At 48.8% G+C, this 21050-nt stretch overlaps 1 protein-coding gene and 1 long non-coding RNA gene across 7 annotated transcripts in view; one reads left to right on the forward strand and one right to left on the reverse strand.

The window, feature by feature from the left end:
- Window positions 1-21050, reverse strand: part of CAMK1D (calcium/calmodulin dependent protein kinase ID) — a 384708-nt gene that overhangs the window by 108064 nt on the left and 255594 nt on the right. The gene's annotated exons all lie outside the window — the stretch shown is intronic.
- Window positions 20359-20969, forward strand: LOC139437077 (uncharacterized). The gene is made up of 2 exons (XR_011646625.1): window positions 20359-20497; window positions 20791-20969. It is a non-coding gene; the product is annotated as an uncharacterized lncRNA (long non-coding RNA).

Genomic DNA, 21050 nt, shown 5'->3' on the forward strand with positions numbered 1-21050 from the left:
GAGAATTTTTCAGAACTCTAGCAACAATGCCTTCCCACGCATATTTATCTTTAGGTGATCCTGCAGAGTTTTTTGCTCTCTTCCACGTAGAGCCGGGTTTCTTTCCCATTTCCAGCCCACTCAGGTAAAGCAAGGTTTGACTTTTGTTTCTCTCTGTGTTTTCTCTCTAACCCAGCAGGTGGCGCCCCTGTACCAGTCCGCCGGTCCTGCCTGTCTGGAAACGGCTAGATTCTGATGTCCAAGGAAGCAAGTACTTGCCACATCATACGTGGGTAAATAGGGCACCTTTTTGTTTTGCTTTTAGTCAGAAAGCAACAGTTCCCAGAATCACTGGGCCAGAAGACCTTAATAAGCTGAAATGAATACACAGGGTCAGAGAAAAAGACAGGGAAGGCTTCCGTGATTGGGAACGCTATACAGCAGGCTGATGGAGATGGATTTTGACTTTGTGGCTGATCAGACAAGCACTGTATACAAAAACGGTATCTACCAAATTGGTATCATGTCACAGTCTGAACCAGGTGCCAGAAACTCGTTAGGACTGATCAAGTGTCAAAGGCGACAGGAGTTTGGGTGACTTCCTGGGAGGCTGCTGTGCTGTGGGGGTACGCGTCCCTGATAGGTTTTCTCCACTGGAGTTCCTGCGGTCGCATTCTAGAGGCAATGCCGTGCGGATCTAAGTCATCTGTAAGACGAATTTGAGTCTTTGGATCAGTCTGTTACAAATGGTAACAGCTAACTGTTTTTGAAAACTTATTATGCAACAGGCACTGTTCTAAGCAATTCTTTTGGTATCTCGTTTAGCCGTCCCGACAGTTTAGGAGGGAAGGAATATTATCATGTTGTTAAAAACTTTCTATTTGGAAGTATTCTAAAACGTTCAGGACAGTTGTGGAAATAAAATCCATATAGAGAACTCCAGCACACGCCCCAGGTACCAGGTCCCCCAATTTCAACACTCCGCCACATCTGCTCTGTCATCCTATCGAGCCTTCATCTACGTAACGCTCCATCTATTGGTTTCCTATCGTCTCAATTTTCTAAACATTTGAGAGTAGGTTGTGTATATCATCCTTCTTGAACACATAAAGCATCCATGTACATCCATTTCCTAAGAACAAGGATATACACTTACGTTACCACCTTAAGTGCAGTTATCAAGTTCAAGAACTTCAACCTCGATGTACAGCTCTCAGTCTCTATTCCAATTTTTCCATATATCCTAATAACGCCCTCTTAGGCCTCTTCGCCTTCACTGTTAGACCCAGTCCAGGGATCATGTACTGCATTTAATTGTCACTGTCTCTTGAGTTGCTCTTTTTTTTCCCCGATTGTGGAAACATATACACACCAACTTTCCCGTGCCAGTTCCTCCCAAGCACACGAATCAGTGGGAGGAGTTACGTTCAGAGTGTTGCGAAACCCTCAGCACCATCCAGCACCAGAACGTTCCTGCCACCCCCAGCAGAAACGCCGCCCCCACTACGCATGAGCTGCGTTCCCCGCCCTCCTCCCCTAGGAACCTGTATTCTCCTTGCAGCCTACTCATTTGCATCTTGTAGCTATTTCATGTGTGTGGAATCACAGTTATCATTATCACATTTTATTTTAAAGATTTATTTATTTATTTCTCTCCCTTCCCCCACCCCGCCCCGGTTGTCTGTTCTCCGTGTCCATTTGCTGCATCTTCTTTGTCCGCTTCTGTTGTTGTCAGCAGCACGGGAATCTGTGTTTCTTTTTTTTGTTGCGTCATCTTGCTGCGTCAGCTCTCCATGTGTGCAGTGCCACTCCTGGGCAGGCTGCATTTTCTTTCGCGCTGGGTGGCTCTCCTTACGGGGCACACTCCTTGCACGTGGGGCTCCCCTACGCGGGGGACACCCCTGCGTGGCAGGGCACTCCTTGCGTGCATCAGCACTGCACGTGGGCCAGCTCCACATGGGTCAGGGAGGCTCGGGGTTTGAACCGTGGACCTCCCATGTGGTAGGCAGTCGCCCTATCCACTGGGCCAAGTCCGCTCCCCTCATTATCACATTTTAAAGAGAGGAAACCGAGGCACGGAGAAGCAATGGGCCCACAGCCGCACAGTGAGCTGCAGAGCCAGGACGCAATCCCAGGCAGTCTGACCCTCGAGCTCGTCCTCCCAACCACGGCACTGCCCTCCTCCATATCCTCTGTGGGCACCCCAGATTCCTCCAGGGGGAAAGGCGTTGGCAGCACCCCTCGGACCTGGCGTCGTCACGGTGGGGGCGGCAAGGTCTTCGCAAAGCCGGCCTCGTTCAGCCTCAGTCGCCGATGAAGCACACACGTCTCCACTCACAAAGGGAAGTTTTCAGCCCTTCTGCCGAGAATTTCTGCCGCTCTTGGAATTTTCCAACGCTTCCTGCATCCTCGTCTCGATTTGTAATGACCTGCTCTATTAGTTAGGTGATGCTAACCGCTGTGATGAACAAACCCCAGCCTGTGTCCTGGGGCCCACGAGGGACTAGTTCCTGCTCACACAAAAGGCCATGTGCTCCTGCCGGTGCTCTCCTCCCAGGAGTGGCTCACGGACCCAAGAACCTTCCTTCTGGCTGCTCCATCTTCCATCTCGGGACCGTGCAGGGAAGGCGCTGATGAGGCCGGAAGGCGTGCGTTCTGCACACACATCCGCTGGCCGAAGTCAGACCAGTCAGCTGGTCACGCAGGCGGATCTTACAGAAGAGGCGCTTGGTTAAAGAATTTCCGAGCCCTACACTGTCTCAGTACATCAAGAATCTTTCCTTCCCCTGAACGAGAGAGCGATGCCATTGGAACTCTCAGCTCTTCCCTGGACGCAGATGTTTCTCACCATCCTGCTCAGAACAGAACGCCTGCCGCCCGTGAGGGGCTTATGAAAGCAAGGCAGAGCAAGAACGGGGGCTTCCCCGCTGCTAACGGGCTTTCGTCCAATGAGGAGATCCAGGCTGACCGCTTCCACGGCTCTCAGGCCACGAGGGCCCGCCGAGGAGGCTTTCCCCAGCAGGCACCGGCCCCGCGGCTGAGCGCAGTCAGTGAGTGGTGAACACAACCGGAGCTTCATGCCGTCCTCTGACCACACGGCACAGGGCGCACCTGCGCACGGTTTCAGAAAATGCCAAAAAGGAGAACGTGGCTGGCTGAGGTTGGGTGGTGGTCTAGAGCCCACCCGCGGGGGTCCCCCCTTTGCCCCATTCCTCAGGACTCCGGGGACAAGACTGAAGATGGCGACTGTTCAGGAAGTCAGCCGCTGGGAAGCACCACGGAATCACACACTGCTATCCCAGAAAAAATACGGTCCACGACCACTTCTTCAGCTGGGTTTTTCCAATGAAGAGCAAGCATGTAGCACCGAGGAGCCCCAGGGTAAACACTGCTCTAATGAAAACATGAGCTCTTGGCATCGGGTCCCTTTTCTGTGCGACAATGGCGTCTTCTCAGAGCTTATGTTCAGAGAAGCCCACAAGCCTGGGGACCGTCCATGAAATGCCAATTCCTATGCTACCCTCCACTGAAGAGAACGGGTGAAATCATACCTCCTCTACTAGAAACACTAGCATTGGGGTGCATCTTTGCTCTCTCCCCACTCTTTTCAGACTGACCACCTTCCATAACTGAGTACGGTCCCATTTGGTCTGTGTGTTGAATTGATTCTATGCGGTGACAGGCAATATAAGGCACCAGAAAATTTTGCCTAATGTATGCCAATTATTCATAAGCCTTTATGACGAGTTAGCTATGCTTAAAGGGTTTATCTTTCAGAGAAAATACATATTCTAATTCCAGAAGACAGAACCTCATGGCACTAATTTTTTAGGTTGTTTTTCCCTTTCAAATTGCAAGAGGGCAATGATGCTATCATGTTTATATTGTTATCCTCAGCACCTTCTATGGGGGCTATCAGAGGTATTTAATAAGTAGTTCTGGAGGGAAGGAAGGGAGGGAGGGACTAAAGAATGAATAAACAAATGAAGGGTGGGAAGATTGCATTTTGTTATGTAATCTGAAATATCTTTTGTGTTTGTTAGTTTCTCTCCCCTCCTCCCCCAGTTGTCTGTTCTCTGTGTCCATTTGTGTGTTCTTTTGTCTGCTTCTGTTGTTGTCAGTGGCACAGGAATCTGTGTTTCTTTTTATTGTATCATCTTGTTGCGTCAGCTCTCTGTGTGTAAGGCGCCATTCCTGGGCAGGCTGCACTTTCCTTTGCGCTGGGCGGCTCTCCTTACGGGGCACACTCCTTGCGCGTGGGGCTCCCCTACACGGGGACACCCCTGCGTGGCACAGCACTCCTTGTGTGCATCAGCACTGCCCATGGGTCAGCTCCACACGAGTCAAGGAGGCCCGGGGTTTGAACCATGGACCTCCCATGTGGTAGATGGACGCCCTAACCACTGGGCCAAGTTCACTTCCTGAAATATCTTAAGGTCATGTTGGGTTTTCACACGAGCAGACATTGAATTAAGAGGAGGAGACATCCCTTTGCCCTGGACTATCAATAAAACAACGAGAGACCAGGTCCTACACACGGAAGATCCCCTAGGACTGGTCTAATGGCAAAAGTCCTCGATCGAGAACCAACAGATCTGGGGACAGGAAAGTCGTCTTCTTTGCTAAATACCTAAACAGCCATAGGCCTGTGGCAGTCTGAGGCTGGACGGGTCCCAGAAAGTCCCGTTCTTAAAGCTCACCCATTCCTGTGCGTGTAAACCTACTGCAGATGGAGCCTCTTGATTAGATTCCGCTAAGGGACCTTCTTTTTGATTAGGTCACTTCAGTAAGGCATGGCCCAGGAGGGTCTTAATCCTCTCACTGGAGCCCTTTATAAACAGAGGAATAAAAAGCCACAGACAAAGAGAAAAGCTGAGGTGACAGAGAGAAGCCTCCAGAAGTTGAAATCAATGAACCCAGGAAAGAGGAAAGCCACAGACGGAGCAGCCAGAAGCAGACCGAGCATCGAGGCCTGGAGGAGAGGGCAGAGACCAGCAGCCCCTGCCGTGGCCCGATCGCCCACAGCTGAGCTCGGGGAGAAGGCGAGCCTGGAGGGGAAGGCGGAGGTGGGCAGTGCTGCCACTGAGCCCTGCCACGCGGCAGGAGGCCAGGATCGCCAGCAGCAGACCGCTGGGGAGAGAGCGTCACTTGAGGCCCTGAGTTAGACATCTTTCCCAGCCTCCGAAGTGTAAGCTTTTAGCCTAATAAATCCCACTGTAGGAGCCAACTCTTTTCTGTTACATTGCTCCCAGCAGCTCTGAGCTAACTAAACCAAGGCCTTAAATAATTTACATCTTTTCTGGGCCTCATTTTCAACATTCTAAAATGAGAACGATGCTTCCCGACCTTTCTTACGAGGAATGGGGGAAGAGGGAGTCAGGGCAGGCAGGAGGCTGTAAACAGGCTCTCTGAAGAAAAGAGAAGGGCACGTTATTTGGGAAAGTAAAAGGACTCGGCGAATGCCAAGTTCCGCTGATGTCAATTCCCAATCTAGAAGACTCCACCTATGACATTTTCAGTTTCCATTTTTGAAATGCCTCATCATGCATGTGCCAAGTTTCATTAAATCAAATAATAAAGGTGCCTGCTTTTCCATTTGGATGGGACCTCAGAGAAAAGCAGAATCACTGCTCAAAAGCAACAAGTTAGGCAGGCAGTTTGGCTAGCCCCACAAAGGAGTCAGAAAACGATGAAAACAATTCACCCTCTGAGTGGCATCCATCAGATAGGATTTTTTTTTCATATGGTAACGAGGAGAACTGTGTGCATCCAAATGACTGATAAACGAGGGGACTCAGTAAAGCACCAACGTTCTGACCTCATGCCGGACTCGACTGTTTACCTCTTCTTCACGGGCCATGCCCAAAGTGGTCCCCATGTAAGGAGGACCAGCGTAAAAACAAAAACACCTAAATAGGGCAACCAGAACTGGAAACGAGAAATTCTGGGCTTCTAGTCCACGTTCTTTCATTCTTTTCCTACTGGCTTCCCATCAAAGGTAATCTTGCCTTAGGAATGTCCCAATATGCACAATATGCTTAAAGTCCACCAGCCGCAACATTAATTAATTAATAAGTACAAAGTCTCAAAGCTCTGCAGGAATATTTGAAACAGATTAAACCATAAATTCTTCCGGTGCCGTCCCAAGGCGCTGGGTAAACAGACCTTTCCACGGTGGCTGCCTCGGGCGGACACTGAGATGACAGTGTCACCAAATCCTGCAACCACGGAAGACGTCGGGAGATGGACTAAATAATAGAAGACCCACCCCCACCGTAACTTTGTGTGCTTCAAGCTCTGTGTTTGCTTCACTTGTTGTAGGAACGCCTGGCGCTCTGCTTGCGTTGGCAGACTCTTAACTTTGGACCAGGGAGTCTCAAGCCTGGATATTTTTTAATCCTTCTAAGAACCAAGAACACACTCTTGCTTCTTTACACGCCCACCTGTTCATTTTCTCTCCCCCGCCTCGTCCCTGCATGGCAAATGCTCCTTGATGCACGGGGTGGAGGCGGCCGGTCCCCTCTGCGGCCAGCGCCTCCCTTTTCAGAGAAAAACAAAACTCCCCCTCGCAGGCGCCTTGCTCAGCCGGCCCCCACGTCTTCTCAGCCAAGAATCCTTCCAGCAACAACGCCTTCTGTCTCTACCAGCCCTCCTCTTCTCCTCCTCCTCCTTTTTTAAGATTTCCGTTTATATAACCACGGCCGCTTCGCGTGGGCTCTCCCAGAGCTGCCCGCGCCTGGTGCTCCCTGCGCCCCGGGTGACTCTCCCAGCAGGGACCTCGAGCAGGTGGCGCGGCCGGGGGCGCTGTGCCCAGGGGGCTCCCGCCTTTTCCGTCACCCGACGCCGCCTGGGGGACGCCTCCTCCCACCTCGCCGCCCAGCTCCGCGCCTGACACCAGGCAAGCCGCAGCAGCCGGTGCCCTCCCGGGCTCCTGCTGCCTCTGGAACCTTCTGATGGGCCGCCGCTCTCCAGGAGCCGCGCTGAACCCCGGGTGAAGCTCACACCGTCAGGCGGCCCCCACAGCCACCAGCCTGCCCGCACGGCTGGAAGCCTCCCTTTCCACAGGGCTTTGTCATCTGGCTTCATTTTGCCTGGACCTGGCAGGTAGGATCCCATGACTTGACCTGCCCGGGTCTCCGCTGTAGACTGCCTTCCCTTCCGTTACTTCTTTTTTTATTCTTTAATTCATTTTTTAAATTGTATTTTTTTGAAGATACACAGATCACAAAAAATGTTACATTAAAAAATATAAGAGGTTCCCATATACCCCTCCCTCACTCCTTCCACATCAACAGCCTCTTTCATCATCGTGGCACATTCATGGCACTTGGTGAATACAGTTTGGAGCACTGCTGCACCGCATGGATTAGAGTTTACATTGTAGTTTACACTCTCCCCCAGTCCATCCAGTGGGTTATGGCAGGATATATAATGTCCAGCATCTGTCCCTGCAATATCATTCAGGACAACTTCTGATTCTCACAAAGCTTCGGGAAGGTGAGGCGGGCGTAACCTGCTGCATAGAGGTGGAAACCTCAGCTCAGAAGGCCAAGTGTTCCAGGGGCCACAGCTAGTCAAAAAGTAAAGACTCCTTTTGCTCCCAAAGTTCTGTATTATTGTCATGCTGTCCATGGAATTTCGACTATTGCTGCAAAACTAGAAGAGTTCCAAAAATAATCATCCCCAGGTGCTCTGCTCAGCTCACCATACTTATAAATGGTCATAGAGGAAACTTCTGGCCACCAGTTAGCCAGGACAGTCACCTGACAGCGGCTTCACGCTCTGCTCTGTGAAAGCACAGGATGGACCGGGCGGGCCACCTCACAAGGCCCTGTGGGGCCCGGGCCAACGGCTCTGGCACGCTAAGATTCTTTCGACTATAATACTTTGAACAAATTGCATGATATAAATTGCTGCTCAACCATCTGCCTGTGAATGCCTAGTTTGCTTCAGGACTGGCAGACCTCAAAGAATTTTCTAGAATTCTTGAGCAGTCAACCACTCACTTCTCAGGCCACTGAGCAAACCTTTCCCCACGTCAGCCGCCCAGACCATCAGGGCCCAAATAACTTTAATTTCACAACGCAGAATTTTGGAAGAAGGTAGAAATGTAGCCTTTGGGGGTAATATATTTCCTAAAATAAAATATTTGGGGGTTACACATTGCCTAAGAAACTCCCACTGGGGTAGAACGGAGAAGGAAACGAACTTTGCCGCTGACGGTGTGGACGGTGGATTCCAGTTCAGGTTCTCACTACCGTGTGACCTGAGCACGTCAGCAAGGGGAACGAGGGACGAAGGTCGCTTGAAAGACGCTCCAGGACCTCGAGCAAGTCATCCATACTGAATGCCCCAGAGTCCCCCGGATGAGTGAAAGCATGCCACATGTAGAGTCACCGGCAGCCACCTCAGCTCCACCCGCCCGGCAAGATGGTCTTGGGTGTTGATAGCTGTGTGATGACTTGTGGAAGTGGGCTATTAAATTATAAGCAGAGGAAAAGATTACCAACTCTTTTGCTGAGGTCATCTAAATACTTTATCACACCAAATGAAAAAGCACACTACAGAGTTTAACGGAAAGCAAAGGTGGCGTTTATTCTATCTTGACTGTAGTTCTGTTATTCAAGTTGAGTTCCTCCAGGGATCAGGGATTGCACAGAACAGAGGGGAAGGAGATTTGGAGAGCACATTTCACATCCTTCCAATATTTTTTATTATTAATTTTATTTATACGCATTCCATACCCCACCCCAAAGGTACACTCCCAGTTTGAAGCTCTGTGAACCCCAGAAAATCACGTCCTTAGAGGTAACCCATCCCTGTGGGTGTGAACCTGTTGTAGGCAGGACCTTTTGATTTGGTCACTTCGTGAGGCACAGCCCAGAGTGGGTCTTAGTCCTCTTACTGGAGCCATTTATGAACGGATGAATATGGGGAGAGATACAAGAGAAAAAGCCAGGAAGTGGACTTGGCCCAGTGGTTAGGGCATCCGTCTACCACATGGGAGGTCCGCAGTTCAAACCCCAGGCCTCCTTGACCCGTGTGGAGTTGGTTCACGTACAGTGCTGCTGCGCACAAGGAGTGCCCTGCCACGCAGGGGTGTCCCCCGCATAGGGGAGCCCCACATGCAAGGAGCGTGCCCCATAAGGAGAGCCGCCCAGCATGAAAGAAAGTGCAGCCTGCCCAGGAATGGCGCCGCACACACGGAGAGCTGACACAGCAAGATGACACAACAAAAAGAGGCACAGATTCCCATGCCACTGACAACAGAAGCGGACAAAGAAGCAGCAGCAGCAAATAGACACAGAGAACAGACAACTGGGGCAGGGGGATGAGGGGGAGGGGAGAAAAATAAATAAAATAAATCTTTAAAAAAAAAAAAAGAGGAAAAAGAAAAAGCACAAGAGCAAGGAGCTGAAATCAGTAACCCAGAAGAGAGCAGGCAGAGGCTGAAGGAAGGAAACCCAGCAGAGGAGGGATGCCCTGCAGATGCCCCCACAGGCCAGTTTTTGGGGGAAGCATTGCTGGGTGGTGCCTTGATGTGGACACTTTCGCAGCCTCAGAACTGTAATCTTTTCACCTAATAAATCCCCATTGTAAGAGCCACCCCATTTTGGGTACAGAGCTTTCAGCAGCTTTTAGCAGACTTCCTCCCAACCTCGGGTAACCTCTCATCTACTTTCTGTCTCTGCAGATTGGTCATTTCTGGACATCTCTTATAAGTGACATGATACCATAGTTGTCCCTATCTGTCTTGCTTATTTTATGGAGCATAATGTTCTCAAGGTTCTTGCATGGCAGCAAGTCTGAGGCACCATTCTATGGCTGAATAGTAGTCCCCTGAGCATCTGCACTGCTTTTTGTTTACCCAGTCATCTGTTCACGGACACTTGAGCTGATTCTTGTGACATGCTGCTGTGAACGAGTACCTGACTGAGACCCTGTTCTTTCTTCCTTTCGGTCCATGCCTGGACTCGCTATGCCAGTTTGATCCTGGACTGGGTTAAATTGCTTCTTCCTACTGTTTACCTTCTGCCATCACCACCCAATGTCCATAACCCAAATGCCAGGCCTCCACTGGGGTGCCCTGCCGGCTTGGGTCAGCATCCCTAACTCACAGGTGGCAGAATCCAATGTGCACATACATGGAAACTCTGCAAGGGCCTTTACGGCCACTGTGAGAATGACTGTGCTGCACGGAGAGCCACGCTGTTGTAGAAACATTCTGAATTTCAGACAGAAAAGGTTAAAAGCTAAATACAATGTGCGTCTTCATCATTGCAACAACAACATCACCTTGATAAACTCCTACTTAAGACTAACAGGATTGGGGAATGGATGTGGCTCAAGTAATTTGGCTCCTGTCTACCATACAGGAGGTCCAGGGTTCAATTCCTGGGGCCTCCTGGTAAAGGCAAGCTGGCCCGAGGGGGGAGCTGGCCCGAGTGGAGAGCTGACCCACGCAGAGTACCTGCCCACACAGAGTGCTGGCCCATGCGTAGTGCTGACCCATGAAGAGTGCTGACCCACGAAGAGTGCTGACCCACGCAGAGTGCCTGCCCACACAGAGTGCCTGCCTGTGCAGGAGTGCTGGACCATGCAGAGAGCTAGCGCAAAAAAAGATAATGATGCAACAAAAGAGACACAGGGGAGAGATAAGAGATGCAGCAGACCAGGTCGCTGAGGTGGCACAAGAGATTGAGCACCTTTCTCCCATTCCAGAAGGTTCAGGAAGAGGTTCCCAGTGCTGCCTAAAGAGAACACAAGCAGACACAGAAGAACACACAGAGAGCAGACAGCGCAAAACCACTGTGGGGGGGAGGGGGGCGAGGGAGAGAAAGAAAGAAAAATAAATAAATCTGAAAAAGAAAAAAAAAGACGCACAGGCTCCCACGTGGGGTCAGAGTGAGGGGGAGGAGACCCACCACAAGCTCCTGCGGTGCCCTACTCTCCATCCTCAGCAGCACAAAGAAACCCCCCGGCGAGGGGCTGGGGGCTGGTGGCAGGGGGCTCCCAGAGGGCTTTGCCAGTGTGATGGGAGCTGGCGAGGGCGGGCGAGACTCGGGCCAGGGTCTGTGGGACCCCTCATCTCGTGGCCAGGATGGCCACAAAACACCTTCATGTCCTTCACAGGAGCGGCTAATCCAAGGGCAGGGCAGGAAACGGTGCTGCAGCCACTGCGCCGGCCTCCGCGCTCGCCTGCTGGAGCTCCCCCCCCCCGCGGGTCGGGCTCCCTGCTCCCCGTCACCCCGCTTCCGGCGCCGGCCTCTTTCCACGCACGTCTCAACGGCCAAGCTCCTGCACGCATTTCCTGTGTTCTCCGCAGGCGCTGCCTCCCCCCGACGCTTTGTTTGACCCTCTATCTCTAGTCTCCTTTCTATAAACACTTGGGTTCTGGTTAGGAAGAGGATATGAGATACCAGACTGGATGAGCAAGGGGGGACTCACAATCAGAGCGGCAGGAGGGGATATGTTGGTGCTCTCTGCATTGTTTTGGTGCTATTTTTGCAACTTCCCTGTAAGTCGGAAATTATTTAAAAACAACAGTTTTTGAAAAAATCAAAATTACACAGATCAAATTCTACCCCAGCCAAAACAAACCAATGGAAAAGACCTCTTTCAATATCTAAAACAAAGCTAAATTAGATAAGCTACAGGTAAAGCCTTCATTAGCCAGACCTCCACTAATTTCTAATTTTGAGCGAAAGAAGCAGTTGGCCCTCCAAGTACATCAAGGACTGCCTGCGCAGAGCGAAGTCCAGGTTATGTCCTAGTCAGGCCAAAGCCTCGCCTCTCTGACCCTTCTTTTCTCCAGCTGGAAAATTCTCTTTTGCTTGTCCAGTTTTATTCCAGGTATCTTTGCGATCAGTGACACCTTCCCAAGCCGCACAGCAAGGCCTCCCTCCCTCTAACCCCCCAGGTAACTTTACACGTCCCCCTCTCTATTCTAGCACCCGCCACCACCGTGACCTGCCGCCATGAATCCACACTTGCTTCTGCCTCCGCACCAAGGCCAAGGCTATCTATGATTTTTGTGTTTCCAGAGCACAGCCCATGAAGACTGCTTAAATGAGAGAGAAATGAGGGGAATGAATGAAAAATCCTTCTTTCCCAACTTCTAGGGCTACATCTGCTTTGCTGCACTGTTTGTCTCGATTTCAGACTGGTGATACTATTAATACAACTTCCTAAGTCAATACGATGAGATGGCTTTAGTTTAGCTAAGTGCTAAGTGAGGATGCTCAAGTATTACCGTGCATCTCATGAAGGCGTCTGGCTACTGCTGAAACCAGCAGTTTCTGGTTAACCCCACCTTTAGTTAATCAGACTCTTCAATTAATGCTCTAAGCATGGGAGCTATGTGTGACATCACTACTCTTAGAGCATCCTGGGCCACACATTCCATTTTCTTAATAATAAACTTTATTTCAACTTCAAAAAATAACAGACAAAAGGCAGCTTCACAAATCATGGAGCCATTACTCTAAAAAATTCTGTCCATACACAATGATCTTATTTAATCCTAAAAACAAACTCAATTGCTTTTCCAGTGTTCAGAAAGATACATAAATGAGCACAGGTTGGTTAAGTGACATGACCAAGGTCTCCTTGTTAATGAAGAAAAGGAAGGAAAAATGCTTGATCATATTCATATCTCATAAAACTATAGTACCTTCTTTGTCTTTGCTACAAAAGTATTGCAATATTGCTGTCTATAAGTTACATGCATGGTATTTTCCCCATATAGTAGCATATCCTTAATACCTTGTAATACAGCAGCATTCTTGTAATTACATTATTAACCACAACCCTAATCTACCACCAAAATCACTGTTACGCAGTCCCTAGACTGTCCTCCGTTAACCTCCCTAGACTACCCCTTTCAGCCACAATCCCAAGGATACATCCGCAGTGATTTAGACTCATTATAATGTGCTGCAATCAAGTCCATCCTTTACCACGTATTCAAAACCGAGCTTAATAAACATTCCACATATGTTCAGCAGCTATTTTGATGAGATTGACAGGAAATATGTCTAAACCCAGGGCAGGAGAGCCGCCCGGCTGAAGCGTGGCCGAGTCCTCGGCCGTGCGCGCCCTCGGCTGCTGCTTCACTGACCTGAGTGGACGGAGCTGTCCAGGTGAAGACGGACAGTCACACTTCCAAGCTAGGACCAGGCTGGCCAGCCCAAACCAGCCCACCTTTTATGCACCTACACACGCTCACAGAAGTGAAGGAAAAGCAGCATAAAAGTGTGTCTTCCTACCCGTACTGTGTGGCATGCTATTACTTTTTATTGCTTTGCTCTTTTTCTTTTAATGGGCGTCATGAGCCACCAGATTAATTTTGGAATCCACATAATGGGGTCAAGGCGCAAGGGTGAGAACCCTAAGCTGGAGGTCCAGTAACCAGGCCAGCTGGCCACCTCCGGTTGAACCTACTGCCCCGCGTGCTGGGCTGTGCGCGCTGCCCCTGCTGCCTCCGTGTTTCAAGTCTGTCCACGCACGAGGCACAGGGAGAGCTTGCCTTCAAGCAGCTCCGGGGAGCGTCAAAAAGCAGACTCCACACCCCGCACTGCAGGGGCCTGCAGCCTAGATGGAGAGAGCAAAGTCTCCAAACTTGGACATAGGGCTTTCGTTTGCACACGGGGATGATCTAATGGAAGTACTGGCAACCACGCATCCCACCAGGGCTGACGTGGGCTCTGACATAGCTTCACTACCCTGGCACCAAGGGCAGGTCCCACTCCGTCTTCTACTGCATGGGGGGCAGCCAGCTGTCCGTGGACCCCTTCCGTGGACAGAGCACCGCTGCTGGGAAGAGGGTCCTGGCCAGGGACACAATTCCAGCTCATCCCCACCTACATCTAATAGGGGGTCACACAGACGAGACAGACCGAGGAATGTGGGAAGTGATGTGCACTGCTACTAGGCCCCTCCTGGCCCTCTGCTCGTTTTCCTTTCCCTTCTCTAGCCACATACTGGCTATGGCCAAGGCTCTGCCCGTTTGGGCCTCGGGATGACCTCAAGATTAGAACCCCTAGGTCCACCCAGGCTCCCAGTAGCATAGGAATGAGAAATAAACTTATCTCATGTTAAGCCCCCTAAGATCTGGGATTTGCTCCAGCGGGAAAGAACTATATTTCCTTTCTGGGAGAGGACACGTATGCACCATGAGCTCTATGATAAATAAAGTTGTTTTCATTCACACCACACACCTAAAGTGAATACTGAGAAATGACCCAGCGTTCATTGGAAAAAGGGCATGTAAGAAGCACTTTGACATAAACAGGCCAGGACGGTCCGTCACAGAGATGTCACTTACGACACCACACCACTTTAAACAAAATTGAGCCAAAAAAGAGAAGGCAATCTGGCTGGACAGAGGGGTGGGCCGAGCCTGACTTGTATTAGAAGTTCAAAATCTGCTTAGGGATGTAATTAAAAGCAGGGACATGATGACAACTAATAGCAATTAAGTTATGTATGTATTGTGGGTCTTTGTGCAGCTTCCCCTGCTTATACTTCCAATGAATAAGCTCTCGGCCCTGTAACCCTTTGGACACTAAAGAATAAACTGTGGGCAAAGAAAACTGGAAGTGTCAACTATTTATAGAAGATCCATCAAAGCAATATAAACAGCAGTAAATTTTTAATCAGATCCGAGAGTGGGGAGAGTGGGGGGAGGCAGCACCTTGTGTTTACATATTTTTTAGAGAAAGTTAAAAATTTAAAGAAAATTAAGATATAAGTAACACTACACATTTAAGCAGCCCAGCGGAGAAAGATATTTTTAAATCTCATGAGCGCCTCTCACATTGTTTCTGCAATCTGAGCATAAGTAAAAACCGTGGCCAAGTCTGACAATAGGGCAGTATTTACAAAGTTACGACTTCTCGAAAACCTGGCCCCACTACTGTCCCTGTCAGTAAACAAGAGGCCACTGCAAGGCCACACGAGCTTTCCCATCAAACAAACAATCCTTGCCAAGTAAACTGAATGGGCTTTGTGAGCCTTAGTCAAGCGCTGGAAACCGAGGGGGCCATTTCCCGTGGACCGCACCTGCCAAGCCCGTGGACCTGCCACGCTGCACAGTCACCCAAACGCCTGCCGCCTTCCCGCAAACCCTGAGACACACCTGGCCCAAGTCCAGCCGGAGGCCGAGGCTCGGTGACGGCTGTGGACTCAGGAAACACAGGAAGATCGCCCTGCCCTCGATTTTTAAAACAGCATCTTGACATTCTCAAAAAGCTCAGCCACACTGCTCAAGCTGAACCCCAGAGCGCCCCCTTACCCATCCCTGGTCTACATTCCCCACCCGAGGAGCCAGCCGGGAGGGCAAAGGTGCAGCCAGTTCTACTTCCGGTTCTAGTCCCAGTTCTTGGACGTAGGAAAGGGCAGAATTGTTTTGAGAGATTTGGGGAGCATTTACCCCAAATGGGATTCCACGGTTTCCCCTAGATTCCGGGTGAATCCTCCCATCACGCACACACCCTGCCTTTACCTTCACTTTGGATCGCCCCTGTGGATACCTGTGCTTTGGTGGAAATCCTATTGAATCCAGGATCCTATTTTTTCCTTTCTAAGTTCAGTGAAAAGTACCATATGCGTGATGGCAAACAAGTTGCTTAGCTGTGAACTCTCTAATCCACTTTGAAAGGATCCAGGCAAATAACTACCCTGGCAAATTAAACAAAGGCTGTCAAGAGAGGGACGCCTCTAACCCTGCATCGTCTGCGTTTATAGACACTGGCACATCTTCCTAAGCTGTTTTCTTTGGAGGTTCCCGTTTTCCTATAAAAGCAGGCATTTGAAATTTATTACTTGAACTACTTGTTCTACTGAGTGCAAAACTGTTACATTTTCAAACACAATGAGGAGGACCATCAAGAATTACAAGTAGAATTTAGTTAGTAGATGAGAGCTCTGGGAGCATGACATTTTCTTCAATTAAGAGAATTACGGTGGAACATGAATATGTAACTTAAGTAGAACGGCTACTTCCGAAGGCATGCAGACTCCTGGGATAATGTTAAAGCAGCCATTTGCAAGCTTTCTTCTACCCCAGGAGAGTATTATTGAAAAACCTGGGAAACACTCAAGCTCCACATGCCTCCTTTTTAAGTCAAGAGGACAACCAGGTTTCCAAAGAGATGAAACAGCCACCTACTTTCTAGTTGACCATGCTGTGACACGGATTATATCACAGAACCATTGAACTTTAGAGCTGGCCCAGCTTTCCTCCCTCATTCAGAGGTAATGAGAGCATGACCATAGCTAATAAAAAAAGTAACAGTGCACGAGGACCCCTCACATGGTTGATGGAACTGCCCTTTTGCTATGCCAACGTGCCCCAGGTAACTAAAGCACCTTATGCTTTTATCTGATGTAAAATATTACCCTTTACTTAAAATAGCCAACACTGCCAGCCATTACCCATTGCCAAATGCAGTGGCCACAGGGCCGGGGAGTGGCAGGGAGGATACTGGACAGGTAGGGCTGGAGCTGAAGGGACAGACACAAAATGAACAGCCCCTGGGGACAAAGGCTATGGTGGGGAGGAAAATACTCCCCAGGGGGAAGCAGATGTGGCTTAAGCAATGGAGTGCCTGCCTACCAAATGGGAGGTGCTGGGTTCAGTTTCCAGTGCCTCCTAAAGAAGATGAGCAAGACACAGAGCTAACGTGACAGGCCAGCACAGCAAGCTGACACAACAAGATGATGCAACAAGAGCCACGAGGAGGAAAACATAATGAGAGACGTAACAAAGCAGGGAGCAGCACTGGCTCAATGATTAGGTGCCTCCCTCCTAAAAGGAAGACGAGCACACAACAAACAGACACCGAGTGCAAACAATGAGGACATGGGAGAAATAAATAAATAAAAATAAGTCTTTAAAAAAGAAAGAAAGAAAGAAAATACTCTCTAGGGATATCGACGCCCTATTCCCTGAAACTGTGAATGCGTCAGGTTCCTTCGCAGATGTGATTGTGTTAAGGATCTTGAGGGGGGAGGTTATCCAGGGCCCAAGGGTAATCATAGGTGCCTTAAAAGAGTCAGAGAAGATGTGACATGGACATCAGAGGGAGATTTGAAGCTGTTTCTCTGCTGGCTTTGAAGACAAAGGAAGGGGCCACAAGCCAAGGAAAGCAGGCAGCCTCTAGAAGCTGGGAAAGGCCAGGAAACAGGTTCCCCCAGAACCTCCCGGAGGAGTGCAGCCCAGCCGGCACCTTGACTTTAGCCCAGAGCGGTTGTGGACTTCTGACCTCCAGAACCATAAGAGGATAAATTAGTATTGTTTTAGGACACTAAGTTCGTGGTCATTTGTTACAGCAGCAATAGGAGGCTAATACTGGCTAAAACATTTGAATGTCAGTGTCTAAAGGGGGTGGGACAGTGAGATGGGGCTGGATGCAGGTTGCAGTCAGTGGTCAAGGGGTCCAGACTGGGTAAGTCAGGGAATCCGTCCAGCTGGAAAAAGAACCTTAACGAGAGACTGGGGAGAGGGTTATGGCCGAGTCTCTAGGAAGACGGGTTTGGCAAAGGCAAGGCAAGTTTCACTGCATGCCCCTAATTCCAAACGGGGCACCACAATACCAGTGGAAACCATGGTGGCTGTTCTGTCCTACCCACTGTAAGAAGGTGCCACAGTTTGCTTGGCCACTCACCTACTAAAGGACATCTTGGTTGATTCTAGTTTGGGATGATTATAAATAATGCTGCTCTAAACACTTGCATGCATATTTTTGCATGGACAAAGGCTTTTAGCTCATTTGGGTATATATCTAGGAGCACAATTGTTGGTTCATAGGGTAAGCCAGTGCTTAGCTCTGTAAAAATCTGTTGAACTGTCTCCATTGCATTTTGCACATTCCCACCAGCAGTGAATGAGAGTTCCTGTTGCTCCATAACCCTGTCAGTACTTGGCACTGTCAGGCTTGGGTTTTAGCCATTTTAGCAGACATGTAGTAGCAGCTCACTGTGGTTTCAAGGGCAATCTTTTTGTAAATTACAGAAACAATCCGTGCCCATGGTTTCAAAATGCAAATAGTACATAAAGAAATAGAATGGAAAATAACCATTTTCCCCTCATTCCCCATCCCACTTCTTAGAATAAACCAAAGAAAATTTTCTTGCATGCCTGTTCTAAAATATATGTCCTGAAATTTACTATACAAACATAAACTATAATAATGTGCCTTCTTTTCCGCATAAAGGGTATATGTATGTTTGTATGCATATATATGTGCATATATGTTTATATATGCTTATATATTTACATATGATATATAATACACATGAATAATAAATCTTGGACTATTTTCCTTATTAGCCCATAGATTGCTTGTCTGTGTAGTATCACAGTGTACTGATGCACCAAAATTTAACTGGCCTCCAAGCAATAGTTTCTTTCCACTTCTGTTTGTTTTGCTTTGTTATCACAAATAATGACGCACTGAGTCTATGTTTTGGATAAACTTCCAGACTTGGCTGAGTCAAAGAGTACAGCAATTAAAGTCCTGAGAAACATAGCTAAATGGCCCTCCATTACACATTTTCTGTCCCTCTAACAGCACCTGGGAATGCTTATCTCAATGAGCTCCTGTGCATCATGGGCACTGTCAACCTTTTCAACACTCACCAGCGCGAAGGTGTCTTTTTCAGCCTTCTGCTTGTTTCCCTCTGCCAGCCTTGCCTGGCATCCTACCAGCCACACTGACCTTCTCACCTTCTGCTCCAGCCTTACTTGCCTTTTTCTGTTCCTCCTCTGCGCCCAGCATATCCCACCACTGCAGAAGCTACTTCCTCTGCCTGAATTCTCTGCGCCTAGATCTTTGCACACCTCCCCATCCTAAAGATCTCTAGTTAAACCTCCCCTCCCTGACTGACGAGACGACAGCCACTGCAAGTCCCTCGTAGTTGCATTATCCCGTTAACATATTAACAACATGGCATTTTCTTGTTAAAATATTGCATGGACGTACTTCCTGTTCATTACCCACCAGAACTTAAGTTCCTTAGAGCAAGATCTGAGCCTGTCCGGTTTCCTGCTAATTCCCAGCAGCCAGCAGTGGGACCCGCAGTGCAGCTCACAGAAAGATGATGCTCGATATGCACTGTTGAGAGAAAGCACCAATTTCTCCTTCTGGCAAGTGCTGTTTGTGTATTTAGCCCATTTTTCTTCTATATAACTGTTTCTGCTTTCCTTATTCAAGTGGTAAGAGCATTTTGATTAATATAAAAATGAGCACTTTGTTATATATTTTGCTTTTTCCCCCCCTAGTTTCCCATTTACTCTATGAGTAAATTATTTTTAATCTATTTTGGGCCATAAAGTAGGTCTTTTTAAAGTTTTTATGCAGTCAAAGTTGGCAATATTATTCTTTATGTCATCAGAGCTGTATGTCATACTAAGAAAGGCTTTCTCTAAAGTTTTTATCATATTTAGCATTTTATTTTTTCATTATTTTACAATATTATCTATGGTACACCTAGAATTTATTTCGATTGAAGAAGTGACATGGACATCAACTTTTCCCCAGATGGCTGGCACTATTTACTGAGCAATCTACCTCCTTCACTCGTCTGATAAATCATTAACATCTACCAAATTGCACATGTGCATGTGTGTGTTCTTACACACACACAGGTGTGCACTGGGGGGCTGAGGCTCTATTGCCACACTCTCTCTCCTTGTTTGTCTTGAATCAACAACACATATTGCTTAAATCACAGGTACCCATGGCCTCTTTTCTCATCAGAAGAAACAAGCCACAGCACTCTATTACCAGAGCATTGGCCACGCTAGCTGGGCAGTGGAATTGAACCGCTGTACCAAAATACAGCAACAGCCACGAAGGAGAAATAAAACCGCTGATGTGTGCACCCAAACAGGTGCTTCGTTAATTGAGTCTTTGGGACAGAGGAAAATAAGAGTTCCACGCTGCGATTTAAAGAACTTGAACAAAACAGACGCCGACAAGCCCACGACACCTCTCTCTGAACCAAAGGTGACGTTGCTAACAAGGTGGGAGCTAAGTTGAGCTGGGCAGGAAGGCCAGGGTGCTGCCCACAGCTTCAGAGGCACTGGCCTTCCGGCAATCTCAAAACCCACAGACCAGACCACGACACCTGCTAACACCCGAGGACAGAGAAATTGGGCCGCTCCAAGGCCGTTTCCTCGGTCTCTAAAGACGGCTTTCCTATTTGGTCAACTCCTCTGCTTCGAACACCTGCGATTTCAGCCCACGTCTGGAAGGTTCTACCTCTCCAGGCCTGCGTCTATTTCGAGCATCGCTTTCAAGGCAGATCTCCAAATTTGGGGGCAAGGAAGAGGAAGTTTCCAAACACCATCTTTGCGTTTTCCCAGATCAGTGGTTCAGCCGTCTGCCACGTGTGATCATTTCTTTGCATTACAGACTGGTGGCGTTTACCTGTTGTCAAGGGAATATTTGACTCTGACCCTGACTTACTAATGAGTTAATACCTGCATCGTGCAAGGAAGAGGGAGCGCTTGGTAAATGTCGGCGTCTCAATGTTTTTGCCAGTTCTCCTCACCATTTAGACTGGAGCCGGTCCCGCGAGCGACGGGGTTACCTCAGGGTTTGCGTGACGCTAACGGGGCCTGGTGGAGGTGAGAGGAAGCTGAGCAGCTGGGAGGGCACGCTCCAGACTCACACTGCAGGACCGAGCTACAGTCAGACCAAACCATAAAGCAGGATGAATTCTGATCAGCACCCGGCACTCTGTACATCAGAGTCCCCTGTGCCGATGTCCTGAATGTTTGTTTATTCTAAACCTTTCCAACAGGGATGCCAGATGACGATGACCCGGAAAAATGAAGTGACCAAAGGCAAACTCATTTTGTTTCCCACTTTAAAATAAAGTGACAATAAAGACTTGGACAACTGTTCAGTAGGAAGCTCAGTTCAAACCAATTCTCCCTATCAGCACACTGATGGGAAAACTACTTTATAGGCAGTTTTCTATTCAGACGTATTTAAAAATTTGGATGCGGGCTGAGAGAGAAGCAGAGACTCTTTATGAAGTAGGTTCTCAGAATGCCAGAG

Source organism: Dasypus novemcinctus, chromosome 20 (assembly GCF_030445035.2).
Source record: "Dasypus novemcinctus isolate mDasNov1 chromosome 20, mDasNov1.1.hap2, whole genome shotgun sequence".
Classification (NCBI taxonomy): domain Eukaryota; kingdom Metazoa; phylum Chordata; class Mammalia; order Cingulata; family Dasypodidae; genus Dasypus; species Dasypus novemcinctus.